This window comes from Phocoena sinus, chromosome 3 (genome assembly GCF_008692025.1).
Source record: "Phocoena sinus isolate mPhoSin1 chromosome 3, mPhoSin1.pri, whole genome shotgun sequence".
NCBI lineage: Eukaryota > Metazoa > Chordata > Mammalia > Artiodactyla > Phocoenidae > Phocoena > Phocoena sinus.
Window position 1 is genome coordinate 117,919,510 of NC_045765.1, and position 21,441 is coordinate 117,940,950.

Consider the following 21,441-nt stretch of genomic DNA (forward strand, 5'->3'; position numbering starts at 1 on the left):
ATCAAAACTACAATGAGGGCTTCCCTGGTGGCGCAGTGGTTGGGGGTCCGCCTGCCGATGCAGGGACGCGGGTTCGTGCCCCAGTCCGGGAGGATCCCGCATGCCGCGGAGCGGCTGGGCCCGTGAGCCATGGCCACTGGGCCTGCGCGTCCAGGGCCTGCGCTCTGCAATGGGAGAGGCCACGACAGTGAGAGGCCCGCGTACAGCAAAAAAATAAAAAAGAAACTACAATGAGGTGTCACCTCACGCTGGTAAGAATGGCCATCATCAAAAAGTCTGCAAACAATAAATGCTGGAGAGGGTGTGGAGAAAAGGGAACACTCTTGCACTGTCGGTGGGAATGTAAATTGATACAGCCACTATGGAGAACAGTATGGAGGTTCCTTAAAAAACTACAAATAGAACTACCATACGACCCAGCAATCCCACTACTGGGCATATACCCTGAGAAAATCATAATTCAAAGAGTCATGTACCACAGTGTTCACTGCAGCTCTATTTACAATAGCTAGGACATGGGAGCAACCTAAATGTCCATTGACAGACATATGGATAAAGAAGATGTGGCACATATATACAATGGAATATTACTCAGCCATAAAAATAAACAAAATTGAGTTATTGGTAGTGAGGTGGTTGGATGTAGAGTCTGTCATACAGAGTGAAGTAAGTCAGAAAGAGAAAAACAAATACCGTATGCTAACACATATATATGGAATCCAAAAAAAAAAAAAAAGGTTCTGATGAACCTAGGGACAGGACAGGAATAAAGACGCAGACGTAGAGAATGGACTTGAGGACACGGGGAGGGGGAAGGGTAAGCTGGGACGAAGTGACAGAGTGGCATGGACTTATAAATACTACCAAATGTAAAATAGATAGCTAGTGGGAAGCAACTGCATAGCACAGGGAGATCAGCTTGGTGCTTTGTGACCACCTAGAGGGGTGGGATAGGGAGGGTGGGAGGGAGGGCGACGCAAGAGAGAGGATATAAGGGGTATATATATACGTATAACTGATTCACTTTGTTATACAGCAGAAACTAACACACCATTGTAAAGCAACTATATAGTATAAAAGAAGCCTGAATTCTAACTCAGGTGTGATGGTTCTTTGGAACACTAGTCCACCGTGTTCTTGGTCTGCTGGCTTTCCAAAGACAGTGGCTATTCCTTGTCCCAACAACTCGTCTCTTGATTTATTGGCCTGTTGTGTGGCGAGCAGTATGGGCTTGGACTCAGTGACAGCCAGAAGGATATGGTCTTCGAATTAGCCAGCTTCGAGACAATAACTCATGGACTTAATTCACGGAGAGTGGGCAGAGATGGCTCTCCACAGGTGAAGGGGGGCATTCCCTTTCCTCATTTTATTGAGATATAATTTATATGTAACAATTACTGAGTTTTGTGTCTCCTGTGCAGTCTGTTAAACAGTTTCAGAGAGACATCATCCACATCATTTTGTCTGTGAATGGTGCCCCTCAGAGTTGTGCAACTTAGAGAGCAGGCTGATTTAATGTTAATCTGATATTGACATGATTTTTTTTTTTTTGCAACTAGAGTCTAGACTTTTTGAGGGTAAGGGTTATATTTTGATACATTTTGTGTCCTTATACACAGTGTTTAACGTGCTGATTTTCCCTTAATCAAAATTCAGGAAGTAATTGAGTTATTGAAATAGCTTTCCTGGTAAGATTATTAAATTAACTTGTACACTGTTATGGGAGCAGCTGGAAACTGTTTCCTTATCCATCACAATGAGGGACTGGAGAGGAGGATGGAGATTCCATTTTTTAAAAATAGATCTATTGGGCTTCCCTGGTGGCGCAGTGGTTGAGATTCCGCCTGCCGATGCAGGGGACACGGGTTTGTGCCCCTGTCCGGGAAGATCCCACATGCCGCGGAGCGGCTGGGCCTGTAAGCCATGGCCGCTGAGCCTGTGCGTCCGGAGCCTGTGCTCCACAACAGGAGAGGTCACAGCAGTGACAGGCCCGTGTACCGCAAAAAAAAAAAAAAAAAACAACAAAAAAAACACAACAAAAAAACCCAAACATAGATCTATTTATTTATTTCATTTTTGGCAGCATTGGGTGTTGCTGCGCTCAGGTTTTCTCTAGTTGTGGTGAGCGGGGGCTACCCTTCGTTGCGGTGCCTGGGCTTCTCATTGCGGTGGCTTCTCTTGTTGCGGAGCACGGGCTCTAGGCGTGTGGGTTTCAGTAGTTGTGGCTCACGGGCTCTGGAGAGCAGGCTTAGCAGTTGTGGCACACGGGCTTAGTTGCTCTGCGACATGTGGGATCCTCCCGGCCCAGGGCTCGAACCCGTGTCCCCTGCATTGGCAGGTGGATTCTTAACCACTGCTCCACCAGGGAAGCCCTGGAGAATCCATTTTTATAAAGCTCTCTAGGTGGTTCTCTTCAGAGCATTTAAAAATTTTTGTCTCAGTATTTCAGCACGTGAACATCAGGAAGCAGGTTGACTGACATAAAACTCTTCAATGTACCACAAATAGCCAGGAAGTATATTAAAGCCAAGCCCCATTAGAAATCTCTGTAGAATACAGTACAACTATACACACTCAGAAAGAACAAAATCAATAAGAATTAAAATGGAAGAGAAAGAGTTTGGTTAAATCATTATGTTTAGGTTAGGTAACCGAGATTTGCTGCATAAAAAATGGCTCCAGAACTGAGCGGCTTAAAACGACAATCATTTATTATCTCTACTTGTATAGGTTGCCTGGGCTAAGCTGGGTGTTTTCTCAGTTCCACATGATGTAACAGCAGTCATTCATGCAGCTGCATTCACCTGAGAGCTTGGCTGGGGCTGGAACATCTGAGATGGCCTCTTGTGGTTGAAAGCCTCTCTCCTTGTGCTGTCTCATCATTCAGTAGTCTAGCCCTAACTTCATTACAGCATGATGCCAGGCTTCTCAGAGAAGGAAGCAGAAGCGGCCAGTTCTCTTAACTGGGCTTAGATGTCCCAGGATGTTACTTCTGCTACATCTATTGGACAAGTGACAGGGCCAGCCCAGATTCTAGGGAGAGGAGGAGGGGAAACAGAGTCCACCCCTCAATATAAGGAGTGGGTACAGGGAGGGGAGACATTGTTGGTGACTGTATTTGGGTACTGTCTACGATACATACTCATAGACACATCTGGCATACACAGTAAGAGGTGGCTATACCTTTGGGACATCTAAACTTAAGTCTAAAAACAACTACAGGGGAACTCCCTGGTGGTCCAGTGGTTAGGGCTCGGAGCTTTCACTACCATGGGCCTGGGTTCGATCCCTGGTTGGGGAACTAAGATCCTGCAAACCACACAGCAGGGCCAAAAATAAATTAAAAAATAAAAATAAAAATAAAAACAACTACAAGATCCATACAAGAGAATATTATTCAGCAATAAAGAGGAGTGGAATACTGATACATGCTACAACATGGATAAAAACCTCAAAAACATCATGTTAAATGAAAGAAGCCAGACACAAAGACTACATATCGTATGATTATATACATATGGATGACTCCATTTATATGAAATGTCCAGAAAAGGCATCTCTAAGGAGGCAAAAAGTAGATCAGTGGTTGTGTGGGGCTGGAGGTGAGAACGGGGATTAATTATCAATGGGCACGAGAAGTCTTACTGGGGTAATAAGAATGCTCTAAAACTAGATTATGATGAGGGTCACACAATTCAGTAAATTTACTAAAAATCATTGAATTGTACACTTAAGGGAGTGAATCTCATGATATATAAATTATATTTCAATAAAATTATTGAGGAAATACAGGATGGTGGCCATTAACTCAAGAGACATATTCCTAAAGGCCTTGCACAATTCAAATCTTCACAATTTAAGGCTAATTTTCCCACGGGAATAAGCATACAGTGGAGGGAATGTATTTTCAAAGTGTGAACCTCACACATTGAGGCCTAGTTTTGCGTTGGACTGCTTTTTGTTTTCTTGGTCTTCTGTCTTTTACACAATTCTCTCTTTTAAATTCACAATGGGCATATTGAGGTTGGTATCTTGACTGCCTCCATAGCTTTTTAAAAAGTTTTATTTATTTATTTTTGGCTGCATTGGGTCTTCGTTGCGGTACGTGGGCTTCCCATTGCGGTGGCTTCTCTTGTTGTGGAGCACGGGCTCTAGGCACGTGGGCTTCAGTAGTTGTGGCTCGCGGGCTCTAGAGCAAAGGCTCAGTAGTTGTGGCGCACGGGCTGAGTTGTTCCATGGCATGTGGGATCTTCCCGGACCAGGGCTCGAACCCGTGTCCCCTGAATTGGCAGGCGGATTCTTAACCACTGTGCCACCAGGGAAGGGAAGCCCCCTCCATAGCTTTTTATCAAATCTAACTTCTAGTCCCAAGCTACTGATTTTCCAGTGTGGTTTTCAGTAGTAGAGCAATCACTTAAATGAACCCCTGGATGACACTGTTATTGCAAAGATTTTAATCTTCACAACTGTCAAATTTAAAATGAGATCACAATGGCTACTGAAACCACTGGTGGAAGTTTAGATGTACATGCATAATAGTGCCAGGTGGTCAAAGAGGGCAGATATTGCTGACAAGCAGTTAAAGTGACACCTTCCTGTGGCATTAATAAAAGCACAGTGTGCAAGTCACTCAGCCTGCCCATCTTGAAATTTTGCAAGTTTTGACAAATTTTTACATTTAAAGAGGTTCACATTGTTTTAAGTTTTGCTCACAAAGAAAGACTTTATTATTGTTTGTGTATCTGCACTATTTAAAATAATTCAAATGCACATGAGATGCAAATACACTGTTATAGAGTTGGTGACAGTGAGACATCGCCAGCCTGGCCTTCCCCTTCCCCCCATTATTATTATTATTTTTTTTTTACATCTTTATTGGAGTATAATTGCTTTACAATGGTATGTTAGTTTCTGCTTTATAACAAAGTGAATCAGTTATACATATACATATGTTCCCATATCTCTTCCCTCTTGCATCGCCCTCCCTCCCACCCTCCCTATCCCACCCCTCTAGGTGGTCACAAAGCACTGAGCTGATCTCCCTGTGCTATGCGGCTGCTTCCCACTAGCTATCTATTTTATGTTTGGTAGTGTATATATGTCCATGCCACTCTCTCACTTTGTCACAGCTTACCCTTCCCCCTCCGCATATCCTCAAGTCCATTCTCTAGTAGGTCTGTGTCTTTATTCCTGTCTTACCCCTAGGTTCTTCATGACATTTTTTCCCCTTAAATTCCATATATATGTGTTAGCATACGGTATTTGTCTTTCTCTTTCTGACTGACTTCACTCTGTATGACAGGCTCTAGGTCCATCCACCTCATTACAAATAGCTCAATTTTGCTTCTTTTTATGGCTGAGTAATATTCCATTGTATCTATGTGCCACACTTCTTTATCCATTCATCCGATGATGGACACGTAGGTTGTTTCCGTCTCCGGGCTATTGTAAACAGAGCTGCAATGAACATTTTGGTACATGACTCTTTTTGAATTATGGTTTTCTCAGGGTATATGCCCAGTAGTGGGATTGCTGGGTCATATGGTAGTTCTATTTGTAGTTTTTTAAGCAACCTCCATACTGTTCTCCAAAGTGGCTGTACCAATTCACATTCCCACCAGCAGTACAAGAGTGTTCCCTTTTCTCCACACCCTCTCCAGCATTTATTGTTTGTAGATTTTATGATGATGGCCATTCTGACTGGTGTGAGATGATATCTCATTGTAGTTTTGATTTGCATTTCTCTAATGATTAATGATGTTGAGCATTCTTTCATGTGTTTGTTGGCAGTCTGTATATCTTCTTTGGAGAAATGTCTATTTAGGCCTTCTGCCCATTTTTGGATTGGGTTGTTTGTTATTGAGCTGCTTGTAAATTTTGGAGATTAATCCTTTGTCAATTGCTTTATTTGCAAATATTTTCTCCCATTCTGAGGGTTGTCTTTCGGTCTTGTTTATGGTTTCCTTTGCTGTGCAAAAGCTTTGAAGTTTCATTAGGTCCCATTTGTTTATTTTTGTTTTTATTTCCATTTCTCTAGAAGGTGGGTCAAAAAGGATCTTGCTGTGATTTATGTCATAGAGTGTTCTGCCTATGTTTTCCTCTAAGAGTTTGATAGTGTCTGGCCTTACATTTAGGTCTTTAATCCATTTTGAGCTTATTTTTGTGTATGGTGTTAGGGAGTGATCTAATCTCATACTTTTACATGTACCTGTCCAGTTTTCCCAGCACCACATATTGAAGAGGCTGTCCTTTCTCCACTGTACATTCCTGCCTCCTTTATCAAAGATAAGTTGACCATATGTGCATGGGTTTATCTCTGGGCTTTCTATCCTATTCCATTGATCTATCTTTCTGTTTTTGTGCCAGTACCATACTGTCTTGATTAATGTAGCTTTGTAATATAGTCTGAAGCCAGGGAGCCTGATTCCTCCAGCTCCATTTTTTGTTCTCAAGATTGCTTTGGCTATTCGGGGTCTTTTGTGTTTCCATACAAATTGTGAAATTTTTTGTTCTAGTTCCGTGAAAAATGCCAGTGGTAGTTTGATAGGGATTGCATTGAATCTGTAGATTGCTTTGGGTAGTAGAGTCATTTTCACAATGTTGATTCTTCCAATCCAAGAACATGGTATATCTCTCCATCTATTTGTATCATCTTTAATTTCTTTCATCAGTGTCTTATAATTTTCTGCATACAGGTCTTTTGTCTCCTTAGGTAGGTTTTTTCCTAGATATTTTATTCTCTTTGTTGCAATGGTAAAGGGGAGTGTTTTCTTGATTTCACGTTCAGATTTTTCATCATTAGTCTATAGGAATGCCAGAGATTTCTGTGCAATAATTTTGTATCCTGCTACTTTACCAAATTCATTGATTAGCTCTAGTAGTTTTCTGGTAGCATCTTTAGGATTCTCTATGTATAGTATCATGTCATCTGCAAACAGTGACAGCTTTACTTCTTTTCCAATTTGGATTCCTTTTATATCCTTTTGTTCTCTGATTGCTGTGGCTAAAACTTCCAAAACTATGTTGAATAGGAGTGGTGAGAGTGGACATCCTTGTCTTGTTCCTGATCGTAGTGGAAATGCTTTCAGTTTTTCACCATTGAGGACGATGTTGGCTGTGGGTTTGTCATATATGGCGTTTATTATGTTGAGGAAAGTTCCCTCTATGCCTACTTTCTGCAGGGTTTTTATCATAAATGGGTGTTGAATTTTACCAAAAGCTTTCTCTGCATCTATTGAGATGATCATGTGGTTTTTCTCCTTCAATTTGTTAATAAGGTGTATCACATTGATTGATTTGCGTTTATTGAAGAATCCTTGCATTCCTGGAATAAACCCCACTTGATCATGTTGTATGATCCTTTTAATGTGCTGTTGGATTCTGTTTGCTGGTATTTTGTTGAGGCTTTTTGCATCTATGTTCATCAGTGATATTGGCCTGTAGTTTTCTTTCTTTGTGACATCCGTGTCTGGTTTTGATATCAAGGTCATGGTGGCCTCGTAGAATGAGTTTGGGAGTGTTCCTCCCTCTGCTATATTTTGGAAGAGTTTGAGAAGGATAGGTGTTAACTCTTCTCTAAATGTTTGATAGAATTCGCCTGTGAAGCCATCTGGTCCTGGGCTTTTGTTTGTTGGAAGATTTTTCATCACAGTTTCAATTTCAGTGCTTGTGATTGGTCTGTTCATATTTTCTGTTTCTTCCTGGTTCAGTCTCAGAAGGTTTGCTTTTCTAAGAATTTGTCCATTTCTTCCAGGGTGTCCATTTTATTGGCATAAAGTTGCTTGTAGTAATCTCACATGATCTTTTGTATTTCTGCCTTGTCAGTTGTTAATTCTCCTTTTTCATTTCTAATTCTATTGATCTGAGTCTTCTCCCTTTTTTTCTTGATGAGTCTGGCTAATGGTTTATCAATTTTGTTTATCTTCTCAAAGAAGCAGCTTTTAGTTTTATTGATCTTTGCTATTGTTTCTTTCATTTCTTTTTCATTTATTTCTGATCTGATCTTTATGATTTCTTTCCTTCTGCTAACTTTGGGTGTTTTTGTTCTTCTTTCTCTAATTGCTTTAGATGCAAGGTTAGGGTGTTTATTCAAGATGTTTCCTGTTTCTTAAGGTAGGATTTTATTGCTATAAACTTCCCTCTTAGAACTGTTTTTGCTGTATCCCATAGGTTTTGGGTCGTCGTGTCTCCACTGTCATTTGTTTCTAGGTATTTTGTGATTTCCTCTTTGATTTCTTCAGTGATCACTTCTTTATTAAGTAGTGTATTGTTTATCCTCCATGTGTTTGTATTTTTTACAGATCTTTTCCTGTAATTGATATCTAGTCTCATAGCGTCGTGGTCGGAAAAGATACTTGATACAATTTCAATTTTCTTAAGTTTACCAAGGCTTGATTTGTGACCCAAGATATGATCTATCCTGGAGAATGTTCCATGAGCACTTGAGAAAAATGTGTATCCTGTTGTTTTTGGATGGAATGTCCTATAAATATCAATTAAGTCCATCTTGTTTAATGTATCATTTAAAGCTTGTGTTTCCTATTTTTATTATCATTTTGGATGATCTGTTCTTTGGTGAAAGTGGGGTGTTAAAGTCCCCTACTATGAATGTGTTACTGTCGATTTCCCCTTTTATGGCTGTTAGTATTTGCTTTATGTATTGAGGTGCTCCTATGTCGGCTGCATAAATATTTACAGTTGTTATATTTTCTTCTTGGATCGATCCCTTGATCATTATGTAGTGTCCTTCTCTGTCTCTTCTAATAGTCTTTATTTTAAAGTCTATTTTGTCTGATATGAGAATTGCTACTCCAGGTTTCTTTTGGTTTCCATTTGCATGGAATATCTTTTTCCATCCCCTCACTTTCAGTCTATATGTGTCTCTAGGTCTGAAGTGGGTCTCTTATAGACAGCATATATATGGGTCTTGCTTTTGTATCCATTCAGCCAATCTGTGTCTTTTGGTGGGAGCATTTCGTCCATTTACATTTAAGGTAATTATCGATATGTATGTTCCTATTCCCATTTTCTTAATTGTTTTGGGTTTGTTATTGTAGGTCTTTTCCTTCTCTTGTGTTTCTTGCCTAGAGAATTTCCTTTAGCATTTGTTGTAAAGCTGGTTTGGTGGTGCTGAATTCTCTTAGGTTTTGCTTGTCTGAAAAGCTTTTGATTTCTCCATCGAATCTGAAAGAGATCCTTGCTGGGTAGAGTAATCTTGGTTGTAGGTTTTCCTCCTTCATCACTTTAAATATGTCCTGCCAGTCCCTTCTGGCTTGCAGAATTTCTGCTGAAAGATCAGCTGTTAACCTTATGGGGATTCCCTTGTGTGTTATTTGTTGTTTTTCCCTTGCTGCTTTTAATATGTTTTCTTTGTATTTAATTTTTGACAGTTTGATTAATATGTGTCTTGGCATATTTCCTCTTGGATTTATCTTGTATGGGACTCTCTGTGCTTCCTGGACTTGATTAACTATCTCCTTTCACATATTAGTGAAGTTTTCGACTATAATCTCCTCAAATATTTTCTCAGCCCCTTTCTTTTTCTCTTCTTCTTCTGGAACCCCTATAATTCAAATGTTGGTGCGTTTAATGTTGTCCCAGAGGTCTCTGAGACTGTCCTCAGTTCTCTTCATTCTCTTTTCTTTATTCTGCTCTGCAGTAGTTATTTCCACTATTTTATCTTCCAAGTCACTTATCTGTTCTTCTGCCTCAGTTATTCTGCTATTGATCCCATCTAGAGTATTTGTAATTTCATTTATTGTGTTGTTCATTGTTGCTTGTTTCATGTTTAGTTCTTCTAGGTCCTTGTTAAATGTTCCTTGCATTTTGTCTATTCTATTTCCAAGATTTTGGATCATCTTTACTATCATTATTCTGAATTCTTTTTCAGGTCGACTGCCTATTTCCTCTTCATTTGTTAGTTCTGGTGGGTTTTTATCTTGCTCCTTCATCTGCTGTGTGTTTTTCTGTCTTCTCATTTTGCTTATCTTACTGTGTTTAGGGTCTCCTTTTTGTAGGCTGCAGGTTCGTCGTTCCCGTTGTTTTTGGTGTCTGTCCCTAGTGGCTAAAGTTGGTTCAGTGGGTTGTGTAGGCTTCCTGGTGGAGGGGACTAGTGCCTGTGTTCTGGTGGATGAGGCTGGATCTTGTCTTTCTGGTGGGCAGGTCCACGTCTGGTGGTGTGTTTTGGGGTGTCTGTGGACTTACTATGATTTTAGGCAGCCTCTCTGCTAATGGGTGGGGTTGTGTTCCTTTCTTTCTTTTTTTTTTTTTTTAAACATCTTTATTGGGGTATAATTGCTTTACAATGGTGTGTTAGTTTCTGCTTTACAACAAAGTGAATCAGCTATACATATACATATGTTCCCATATGTCTTCCCTCTTGCGTCTCCCTCCTGTGTTCCTTTCTTGCTAGTTGTTTGGCATAGGGTGTCCAGCACTGTAGCTTGCTGGTCGTTGAGTGAAGCTGGGTGCTGGTGTTGAGATGGAGATCTCTGGGAGATTTTTGCCGTTTGATATTATGTGGAGCTGGGAGGTCTTTTGTGGACCAGTGTCCTGAAGTTGGCTCTCCCACCTCAGAGGCACAGCACTGATTCCTGGCTGCAGCACCAAGAGCCTTTCATCCACACGGCTCAGAATAAAAGGGAGAAAAAGTAGAAAGAAAGAAAGAAGGAAAGAATGGAGGGAGGGAGGCAGGGAGGAAGGAAGGAAGGAAGGAGGGAAGGAAGGAAAGAAAGAAAGAAGATAAAATAAAATAAAATAAAGTAAGATAAAATAAAGTTATTAAAATAAAAAATAATTATTAAGAAAAAAAATCTTTTTTTAAAGAAAAAAAACCCCCAAAAAAGAAACCCCCCCCAAAAAAACGGACGGATAGAACCCTCGGATGAATGGTGGAAGGAAAGCTATACAGACAAAAATCTCACACAGAAGCATACACATACACACTCACAAAACGAGGAAAAGGGGAAAAAATCATAAATCTTGCTCTCAAAGTCCACCTCCTCAATTTGGGATGATTCGTTGTCTATTCATGTATTCCACAGATGCAGGGTACATCAAGTTGATTGTGGAGCTTTAATCCGCTGCTCCTGAGGCTGCTGGGAGAGATTTCCCTTTCTCTTCTTTGTTCTCCCAGCTCCCGGGGCTCAGCTTTGGATTTGGCCCCGCCTCTGCGTGTAGGTCGCGGGACGGCGTCAGTACAGATATTTTTCACTCCACATATCTGAGATTCGCTTGGTACATTAATTCATTAATGACTCTTCCTGCTGGTGTTGGGGGGCCTCCTGCAGGGGCGCGGGGGTTGGCTGTGGCTCATTGTGGGGACCTCCCCCCAGTATTGGGATGGGAAAACCTCAACATTCAGCATGTGCATTCCAGGTGGCTCATGAGCACTTAGTATTTGCTTCTATTCAGTTTGTAAGGAGTTTGTGTTCTATGAATGTGCCTTAAGTTTCAGGTTAGACTCAATAATCCTCAATACCAAGTGAAATTCTGTCTGATCCATTCAGCCTCCGGAACTTGTTGGAAACTTCAAAATTGGCTTGGGTTTTCTACAAGGATTTATGAATCTGGGCTGAATTTGAGGTTAAAAACACCCAGCCAGAGTTGCTTTTGTCTGGGATTTCAAAAGAAGTGTTTTGCTCATTTCTTTATATACACATCAAGCAAACTGTCACTGTCTGCTGGATTTATGTCTTGCTCTTTTAAAATGAGTGAACTACCTATTTTAGGTCTTCATTTTTTCATTGATGTTATGGGTTGAATTGTGTCCCTCTCCCCCACTCCAAAATTATATGTTGAAATCCTGACCCCCAGAAACTCAGAATGTGACCTTATTTGGAGATAGGGTTTTACAGGGATAATCAAGTTAAAGTGAGGTCATTAGAGGGGGTCCTAATTCAATATGACTTGTGGCCTTATAAAAAGGGGAGATTTGGACACAGAGATATGCACACAAGGAGAACCCCATGTGAACATCAAGGCAGAGGTCAGGGCGATATGTCTACAAGACAAGGCACGCCAAAGATTGCCTGCAAACAACCAGAAGCCAGAGAGAGGGCTGAGACAGGTTCTTCCTCATAGCTGGCAGAAGGAACCCACCCTGCTGACCTCCTTAAACTCTCTATGGTCAGGCCACTCAAGATGGCTGTTCTCTTGCTCTCTGTACATCCCCTGCCTGACCAGTGCCTGCTTCACCTATATCATATGCTCAGGACTGACCTTCCTATGCACTTGCCCCAGGCCCCAGCTGGTGATTATTCTCATCAAAGGGGCGGTGAGGAGGAGCTCCTCTGCTGGTTTCCCTGGTAACTAATGAGCTCCACCTGACATCAATTCCCCTATAACTGGAAATCCCCCCCGCCCCCCACCCCCAAGCAAAGCCTGCGGCCATGTCTTGCCTGCTGTCTGCTGCACACGGTGAGGTGTTGCTCCAGGATCTCGCTTCAGACATGTAAGAGTCCCTCTATCCGTTAAACCACTGATGTCTCTGTTGCTGACTCCAGGCTCTTTCTTCGGTCTTGAAGCTGGGCAAGCACAGGCCTCGTAGGTTTGCGGGGTGCAGCCCAACAATGGGCGGAGCAGCCTGGAGACCGGGGAAACTCCCGTGAGCACCGAGATGTAGGGAAATACAGGGCGGAAAATGGAAAGCTGCAGGGGACGTCCACTAGCACATGGGCCCCGAAAGTTGCGCGGGAACTCCCTCGCTGGCTGTCTACTAGAATGTGGGGCTCTGTGGTGGCCGTCCTTGCTGAATGGGGGCTGCCAAGAGATCTGGAGACCAATGGCCTCTAATGGATCTTGTATCAAAGTGAGCCTTTTGTAATTGGTTAAGCTAGCTCTCTGGAAGGAATTGGTATTTCTCTTGTGCCTTTGAGATGAGGGTCTGTGGTAGCTGGGTTCCAAAACCAGGCATCTCCACAGAACCAGGTAGAAGTTGTGAACCATTTGTGAACTTGTCTTGGAAATACATAGTGTCACCTTCACTGTTAGTCATAAGGCCTCCCAGATTCAAGGGAAGGAACCCAGACCCCCCCAGATCTTGATGTAAGGACAGTTAAAAATCACATCGAAGATATGTAGGATGGGACTTAATGTTATGACTAAATAACACCTTTTTTCAAGGTCTTTGAAATAAAGCTCTCTATCTGTGGTTGCTCTCAGTTTGCTTTTATAGCCCTTTTGAAAAAATGTACTTAAAAAAATATAACTGCACCCCTCTTTTCTTTAATCTAGATTTAAAAGTGTAGCTTATTTGATGTATTTTACCACTAGTGAATAGTTGCTGAAAGAATGAACTAATCCTGGTTTTCACCACCAACTTTATGACTTTGAACAAGTGATCTTTCTTTTTTTTTTTTTTTTTTTTTCTGGTACGCGGGCCTCTCACTGTTGTGGCCTCTCCCGCTGCGGAGCACAGGCTCCGGACGCGCAGGCTCAGCAACCATGGCTTACGGGCCCAGCCGCTCTGCGGAATGTGGGATCCTCCCGGACCGGGGCAAGAACCCGCGTCTCCTGCATCGGCAGGCAGACTCTCAACCACTGCGCCACCAGGGAAGCCCGCAAGTGATCTGTCTTGATTTACGTTTCCTCATCTGTAATAACAGAGCCTACTTTCGTTGGGATGTTGTGAGAATTAAACACATTAATGCAAGTAAAACAATTAATACGATGCCTGGTTCATGGTGAGCACTCCATAAACAATAACTGCTACTGTTGTCATCATTGTCGTCAAGGCATAAGTGGCCTATATAATTTTTTTTCCACAGCAGATACAAGGGGTGTCTTGATCTAGTGCTTTGATGAAAAAAACCCAAAAACTTATTATCACATTATTTAAAAATGTCAAGTAACCTTAAAGGAAGATGTGGGAAAGTAAAAAGCTGATTAAAAAGGGTGGTAGATGAATTTAAATGGATTTGAAGAATAGTATGTTGAATTGGTGTCAATGAGGTTTTTGAAAAACCAAAATGGAAAGGAAGGCCAGTGAATCTTAAATTGAGAAAATGGGGCTTTGGAAGAGTTGATTTTATTTTGAAATCCCCAGTGGTATCACCTAGGACCCCCATTTCCATTCTTCCACCTCCTATCTCTTGGAGATTCAGGTGAACTCAGCTCAGACACATCCAGCACCCTTCCTGTGACTCTTTCTTTGCATTTCCTGGTTCTTATAAGGCTGGGATCCCCAGTCTCCACTTGCATGTCTTTCCAGGGCCATCTATATTTTATCTTCTATATTTTCTTGGAGCAAAACATTGCCTTTTCCAGGTTTTTACAAGAAATGGAATCCCACAGAAGACATTTATCACGATTCTTAGAGGTCTATTAGAGACTGTAACTGTGTGGGAAAGTTTCACATTGTGAAGCATTTAAGACCCTGTTCTTTTGCTTCCTCGTCAACCCCTCACTCTTTATTACCTGCAAGTCTGAACTCCAGCTTCCAGACCCTCCCAGACTTGATGAGGCCCCTAGGAGGCATGGTCCAATTTACCAGCTATAGAGAATAAGAAATAATAAAAAAATTAAACTGAGAGAGAATTTGGGGGAATCAAAGCAAGATCTTCACATGTATGAAATTTAATGCTGTTTTAACTGGGGAAATGCAGTTTGACTGGAGGATACAGTGTATACACAGTGTACACAGTGTATACACTAGTATTTCATTTCATCTTGAGACAAGCCTGCTGAAGTGAGTACTGTTATTATGTCCCATCTTATAGATGAGGGGACCGAGGTACCAAGAAATAAAGCAGCCAAAGTTATTTGAAGCTGTGGTGTCTAACTACAGAAACTTCACCTTTAACTATTATTCTGTTCTATGTTATTGATAACTCTGTGGGGTCTTTCCCACTATTGGGCTAAGAAATTTTCAGACTTGAATTGTTTTAAGGAAGAGTTGTACATATTCTATGATCTTCAGGAGTCTTTTTCACCTTTTGGGGGAGGTACCTATGAGCCCCTTTATTGAGAAATTAGTTCTCTCCCAATGTTGCCTTTTCAAAGTGCTTTTCAGATACTTACTTAAAAATATTTTCATAGAGAAATCACCAATGTGTAAGAGTTATAAATGAATCAGTATACCATAAAAGGTGTTCATTAGGAAGATAAGACCTCCCTAGTTTTTTCGCAATTATTTTATCATATTTCTGATTAATGATTTCATTTGGGCCATTTCAGTGTTCATTGGTCTTCATTTGTTAGTGTTGATTATAGGATGCCATGCCTCGTTGGAATCTGACTCTTTTTGACCAACAAATGCGTATTAAAATCAATAGAAATGTCATTAGCATCCCAATATCATGAGAGATAATATAACCATTTCTCATGCATTCAGTTTATTAAAATTTGATAGAGTGTGAAATATGTAGGACAAGTAATGATGTTTTAATCTTTCACCAAGGTAACAATTGAAAGCTGATTGATTCCATTCAGTAATTATAAAATCAGAATGATGGAAGATTGTAATCAAGTAGGATTCATTCTCCTACTTTGTCACTCCTCCATGCAAGACAAAATTCTCATTTGCATCATCTCTTTTATCTGAAAAGAAATCAAACTTCTATTTGCTTCACTAACTCCAGGAGATAGATAATAGCCTTTCCTGACTTTGAAGGGGATGGCGAGGTGGCTGCTGCCTACTAATAGCAGAGAAGAAGGGATAGTCCTTCTTTAAGACTAGATTGTCTCAATGAGAAGGGCCAACTCTGATGGGATCTTAATATTCAAACTATAACATCCTTCCAACTTTTGCATGACCTACTGAGTGAGGTAGGGCCTTTTCTATTATGGTTCTGCTCTTCCTAGCTTCCTTAAGACAATCCTGGGGGAATGTAGCTGGCCAAACATGTTAGGATCGTAGTCAATTCACTTGGCTTATAGAGTGCCGGAGGTTGGAGAGTGGGGCCTTTCTTTGTTCTAAAAAGCCTGGCAAGAATCCTAATTTCCTTGTCTTTGAAGATATGGGGGGATTACCATTAGCCCCTGGTTTTATAGTTGTTTGGCTGGCTGTGAAGAGTGGGGAAGAGAAGAACAGTGGGGAGGAAAAGGGAGATAATTGGATCCATGCTGCTAGGACTGAAACCTAGAGAACATGACCGAGAGAATCAGCAGATACCTACAATTTTAATGGCTCACATCCATCATCTCTTGGGCTTGGTTGGTGGCTTTGAAGATGGAGTTTGCCAAGTAGAACATATCTAGCTGTCATTCATAATCTAGAACATGCCATCTGCTAACCTGGGAACAGTAAACTCGTACTGGAAAAAGAATTCCTCAGTGAAGTCTTTCTTCACTGTATATGACTCCTCTCTGCCCCCAATTAGATCAGGTCCCTCATCTATATGTTGTTAAAGAACCCTGTGCTTTTCCTTCATTAATACTTGTGACATGATCATGTTTGTGGGATTATTTGATTAATACCTGTTTCCCAGCGTTAGACTAAAAGCTTTGTGGGGGCAGGGACTAGTGAATGTGTGCTTTTTCTTTACGACTGTGCTTTGAATGTGGTTGACTAAGTATTCCTGGTGTCTGCCCAAAGTTGCCTTTCTGTCTCAAGGAGCCCGACCTGCGTAATAACTTGCATCCTTGTTAGAAAGTCTTTTTCCTAGTTGACTCAAACAGATGTCTATCTGTCCCTTGGACCTTCCAGTTCCCACTCTACCAGCCACACTGATTAAACATCTATAGGACCTGATTATACACAGTTTAGAAGTGACCTTATAATGCATCTCAAAAATTAATGAAGAAGTATTTCCATTCTCAAAGGATTTGGAGGCTCTAAAGACGTTAATGTAGTTGAGGATGGGAAATCTGGGGCCTAAGAGTGCCTTTCTAGGGTTCGGAGAGTAAGGAGAGAGCATTGGGGTAATTCTGCTCTTTGCTATACAAATATCTACTTTTATTGTTTTGTTACAATGACTGACCTTCCGACAGGTTTTCTGTGGGCAGTAGAGCACTGTGAAAAGATTATTATTTTTGGAGCCAGACAGAACTGAATTTGACTCTCAGGTTTAACAGTTACCAGCCGTGAGGCCTCCTCATCTGTAAACTTGGAAAAATAATGCTTGTTTTTCAGAGTTGTCCTGTGAATTAGATATACTATATTTTAGTGCCTGATATGGTGCCTGATACACTGTAAGGGCTAAATACATGGTACATCATAGGGAGGATTACTATTGCCAACTTTCAAAAAGTGAAACTTGATGGCCACAGAAGACAGATAATTTACTTTGAAATCCACAGCAAACTGAGATAGTGCTCAAACTATGGATATAACTTTTTAAAACTCTGTGGAGGGATAGACGTTTCAGAATACTGGACAAAGTTTAAGATTTAGGAACATATGGCCACTGACTCTATTTCTTTAGTACCCAAGACATGGCTTTGATGATGAATATATTATAGAACCCAAATTGCTTGGCATTGGAACTCATTCCCTTAGATGGAGGTATATCAGTTGTTCCTTTAAGTTCTGAAATGGTGATGTCAGCCCCAAATTTAGAAGGGCACTAATTTGGCAAAAATTCGGTGGTTTTCTTACCCTCGGTAGGACCCTTGCCTGCTTGAGGTATGTCTGTACTAGCTGCAAGCTCTGTAGGGGAAAGAGAAAAGCCAGACCAAAACACACAGCATCTACAGCTGTTGTGGGTGGAACTTCCCTTCTATTAAGCATTCTTGGCTAAAAAATTTGGAAATGTAAGCACGTGTGTCTGAGGTGCTCCCTGCTGCTCTGAACCCTCTGGAAACACTGCTGTCCCTCAGCCCAGTAGTTCTCATCCTGGCCTCACATTAGAATCACCTGGGGAGTGTTTAAAAAAAAGACTGATGCCTGGATTCCTCCATTAGGCCAATTAAATGAAAATTTTTAGGAAAGGGGCCCAAACACCCATGTTTGAAAACAATCTCTCTAGGTGATTTGAATGTCCTCAAGTTGAAGATCACTGCTGGCCCAAATCTCTCAGTACTAATCACACGGTCAAATCTCATCTGCTTACATGGAGGACAGCAGCAGCAGCAGCAGCAAATAGAAGGGTGAATAAGACCTAAAAGATCGTGTATCTTTGCTTTGGTGTTTGGTTGAGGGCATTGATTCGAGAAATAGGTCTTTTGCTAACATCACCTGAAATAGAGAGCTTATTGTTTTTTTCAAGCATTAAAACCCCATAGGAGGTGAAGTGATAGGTTCTGGGAATGGGATGTCAAGATGTGTCATTTTAAATGGTGAGTTTTTAGGAAATGCTCTTCTCAGAGTGCCTCCCTTGGGCCTGATGGTTTGGCAGCTTTACATCCAGCACTTAGCTGCCCATCCCACTGGGATCCTCCCTCTGATCTCAGAATGCTGAAAATGGCTTTACTGACAAAGGCAGCATTTAAAACCAGTCCCTACAATGAGCTGCTTAATGGTCAACCCCACCCAGGTGAGGACTCTGCCAGGTAGACACCCATCGTGTTAACTGAGGGGGTGGTACCCATGGGGAAATCACAATTAGAGAGTGCTAGGACCGGAGGGACTCAAGAGATGGGTTGGGTTGCTCCTCTTAGTGGGGAGATTGGGGCCCAGAGAGGTAACCCCAGACAGGTGCACAGGGCTAGGCAGTGAATTATGAAGAGCAGATCCACATACCCAGGATAGGGCTTTTCCCATCTTACCATTTATCATCTTATATTCTTCTCTCCATTTTTAAAAAAAATAGATATTTATTGGAGTATAATTGCTTCACAATACTCCATTAGTTTCTGGTGTACAGCAAAGTGAATCAGCCATATGCATACATATGTCCCCATATCCCCTCCCTCTTGAGCCTCCCTCCTCTCCTCCCTATCCCACCCCTCTAGGTCATCACAAAGCACCAGGCTGATCTCCCTGTGCTATGCGGCTGCTTCCCACCAGCCAACTATTTTACATTTGGTAGTGTATATATATTGATGCTACTCTCACTTCGCCCCAGCTTCCCCTTAGCACCCCGTGACCTCAAGTCCATTCTCTATATCTACATCTTTATTCCTGCCCTGCGACTAGGTTCATCAGTACCTTATTTTTTCTTTTAGATTCCATATATGTGTTAGCATACGGTATTTGTTTTTCTCTTTCTGACTTACTACACTCGGTATGACAGACTCTAGGTCCATCCACCTCACTAGAGATAGTTCAATTTCGTTTCTTTTTATGGCTGAGTAATATTCCATTGTCTATATGTGCCACATCTTCTTTATCCATTCATCTGTCGATGGACATTTAGGTTGGTTCCATGTCCTGGCTATAGTGCTGCAATGAACATTGTGGTACATGACTTTTTTTTTACATCTTTATTGGAGTATATTTGCTTTACAATGGTGTGTTAGTTTCTGCTTTATAACAAAGTGAATTAGTTATACATATACATATGTTCCCATATCTGTTCCCTCTTGCATCTCCCTCCCTCCCACCCTCCCTATCCCACCCCTCTAGGTGGTCACAAAGCACCGAGCTGATCTCCCTGTGCTATGCGGCTGCTTCCCACTAGCTATCTACCTTACGTTTGGTAGTGTATATATGTCCATGCCACTCTCTTACTTTGTCGCAGCTTCCCCTTCCCCTTCCCCATATCCTCAAGTCCATTCTCTAGTAGGTCTGTGTCTTTTTTTTTTTTTTTGCGGTACGCGGGCCTCTCACTGCTGTGGCCTCTCCCGTTGCGGAGCATAGGCTCCGGCCGCGCAGGCCCAGCGGCCATGGCTCATGGGCCCAGCTGCTCCGCGGCATGTGGGATCCTCCCGGACCGGGGCACAAACCCGCGTCCCCTGCATCGGCAGGCGGACTCCCAACCACTGCGCCACCAGGGAAGCCCGGTCTGTGTCTTTATTCCTGTCTTACCCCTAGGTTCTTCATGATATATTTTTTTCTTAAATTCCATCTATATGTGTTCGCATACGGTATTTGTCTCTCTCTAGGTCCATCCACCTCATTACAAATAGCTCAATTTCGTTTCTTTTTATGGATGAGTAATATTCCATTGTATATATGTGCCACATCTTCTTTATGCATTCATCTGATGATGGACACTTACGTTGTTTCCATCTCCTGGCTGTTGTAAATAGAGCTGCAATGAACATTATGGTACATGACTCTTTTTGAATTATGGTTTTCTCAGGGTATATGCCCGGTAGTGGAATTGCTGGGTCATATGGTAGTTCTATTTTTAGTTTTTTTTTGTTTGTTTTTGTTTTTATTTTTGCGGTACGCGGGCCTCTCACTGCTGTGGCGTCTCCCGCTGCGGATCACAGGCTCCGGACGCGCAGGCTCAGCGGCGGTGGCTCACAGGCCCAGCCGCTCCGCGGCATGGGGGTTCCTCCCGGACTGGGACACGAACCTGCGTCCCTTGCATCGGCAGGCAGACTCTCAACCACTGCACCACCAGGGAAGCCCTATTTTTAGTTTTTTTTAAACATCTTTATTGGGGTATAATTGCTTTACAATGGTGTGTTAGTTTCTGCTTTATAACAAAGTGAATCAGTTATACATATACATATGTTCCCATATCTCTTCCCTCTTGCGTTTCCCTGCCTCCCACCCTCTCTATCCCACCCCTCCAGGCGGTCACAAAGCACCGAGCCGATATCCCTGTGCCATGCGGCTGCTTCCCACTAGCTATCTACCTTACGTTTGTTAGTGTGTATATGTCCATGACTCTCTCGCCCTGTCACAGCTTACCCTTCCCCCTCCCCATATCCTCAAGTCCGTTCTCCAGTAGGTCTGTGTCTTTATTCCTGTCGTACCCCTAGGTTCTTCATGACATTTTTTTCCCCTTAAATTCCATATATATGTGTTAGCATACGGTATTTGTCTTTGTCTTTCTGACTTACTTCACTCTGTATGACAGACGCTAGGTCTATCCACCTCATTACAAATAGCTCAGTTTCGTTTCTTTTTATGGCTGAGTAATATTCCATTGTATATATGTGCCACATCTTCTTTATCCTTTCATCCGACGATGGGCACTTAGGTTGTTTCCACCTCCGGGCTATTGTAAATAGAGCTGCAGTGAACATTTTGGTACATGACTCTTTTTGAATTTTGGTTTTCTCAGGGTATATGCCCAGTAGTGGGATTGCTGGGTCATATGGTAGTTCTATTTGTAGTTTTTTTTTGTTTTTGTTTTTGCGGTACACGGGCCTCTCACTGCTGTGGCCTCTCCCACTGCAGAGCACAGGCTCTGGACACGCAGGCTCAGCGGCGGTGGCTCATGGGCCCAGCCGCTCCGCGGCACAGGGGTTCCTCCCGGACCGGGGCATGAACCCGTGTCCCCTGCATCGGCAGGCGGACTCTCAACCACTGCACCACCAGGGAAGCCCTATTTTTAGTTTTTTAAGGAACCTGCATAGTGTTCTCCATAGTGGTTGTATCAATTTACATTCCCACCAAGAGTGCAGGAGGGTTCCCTTTTCACCACACCCTTTCCAGCATTTATT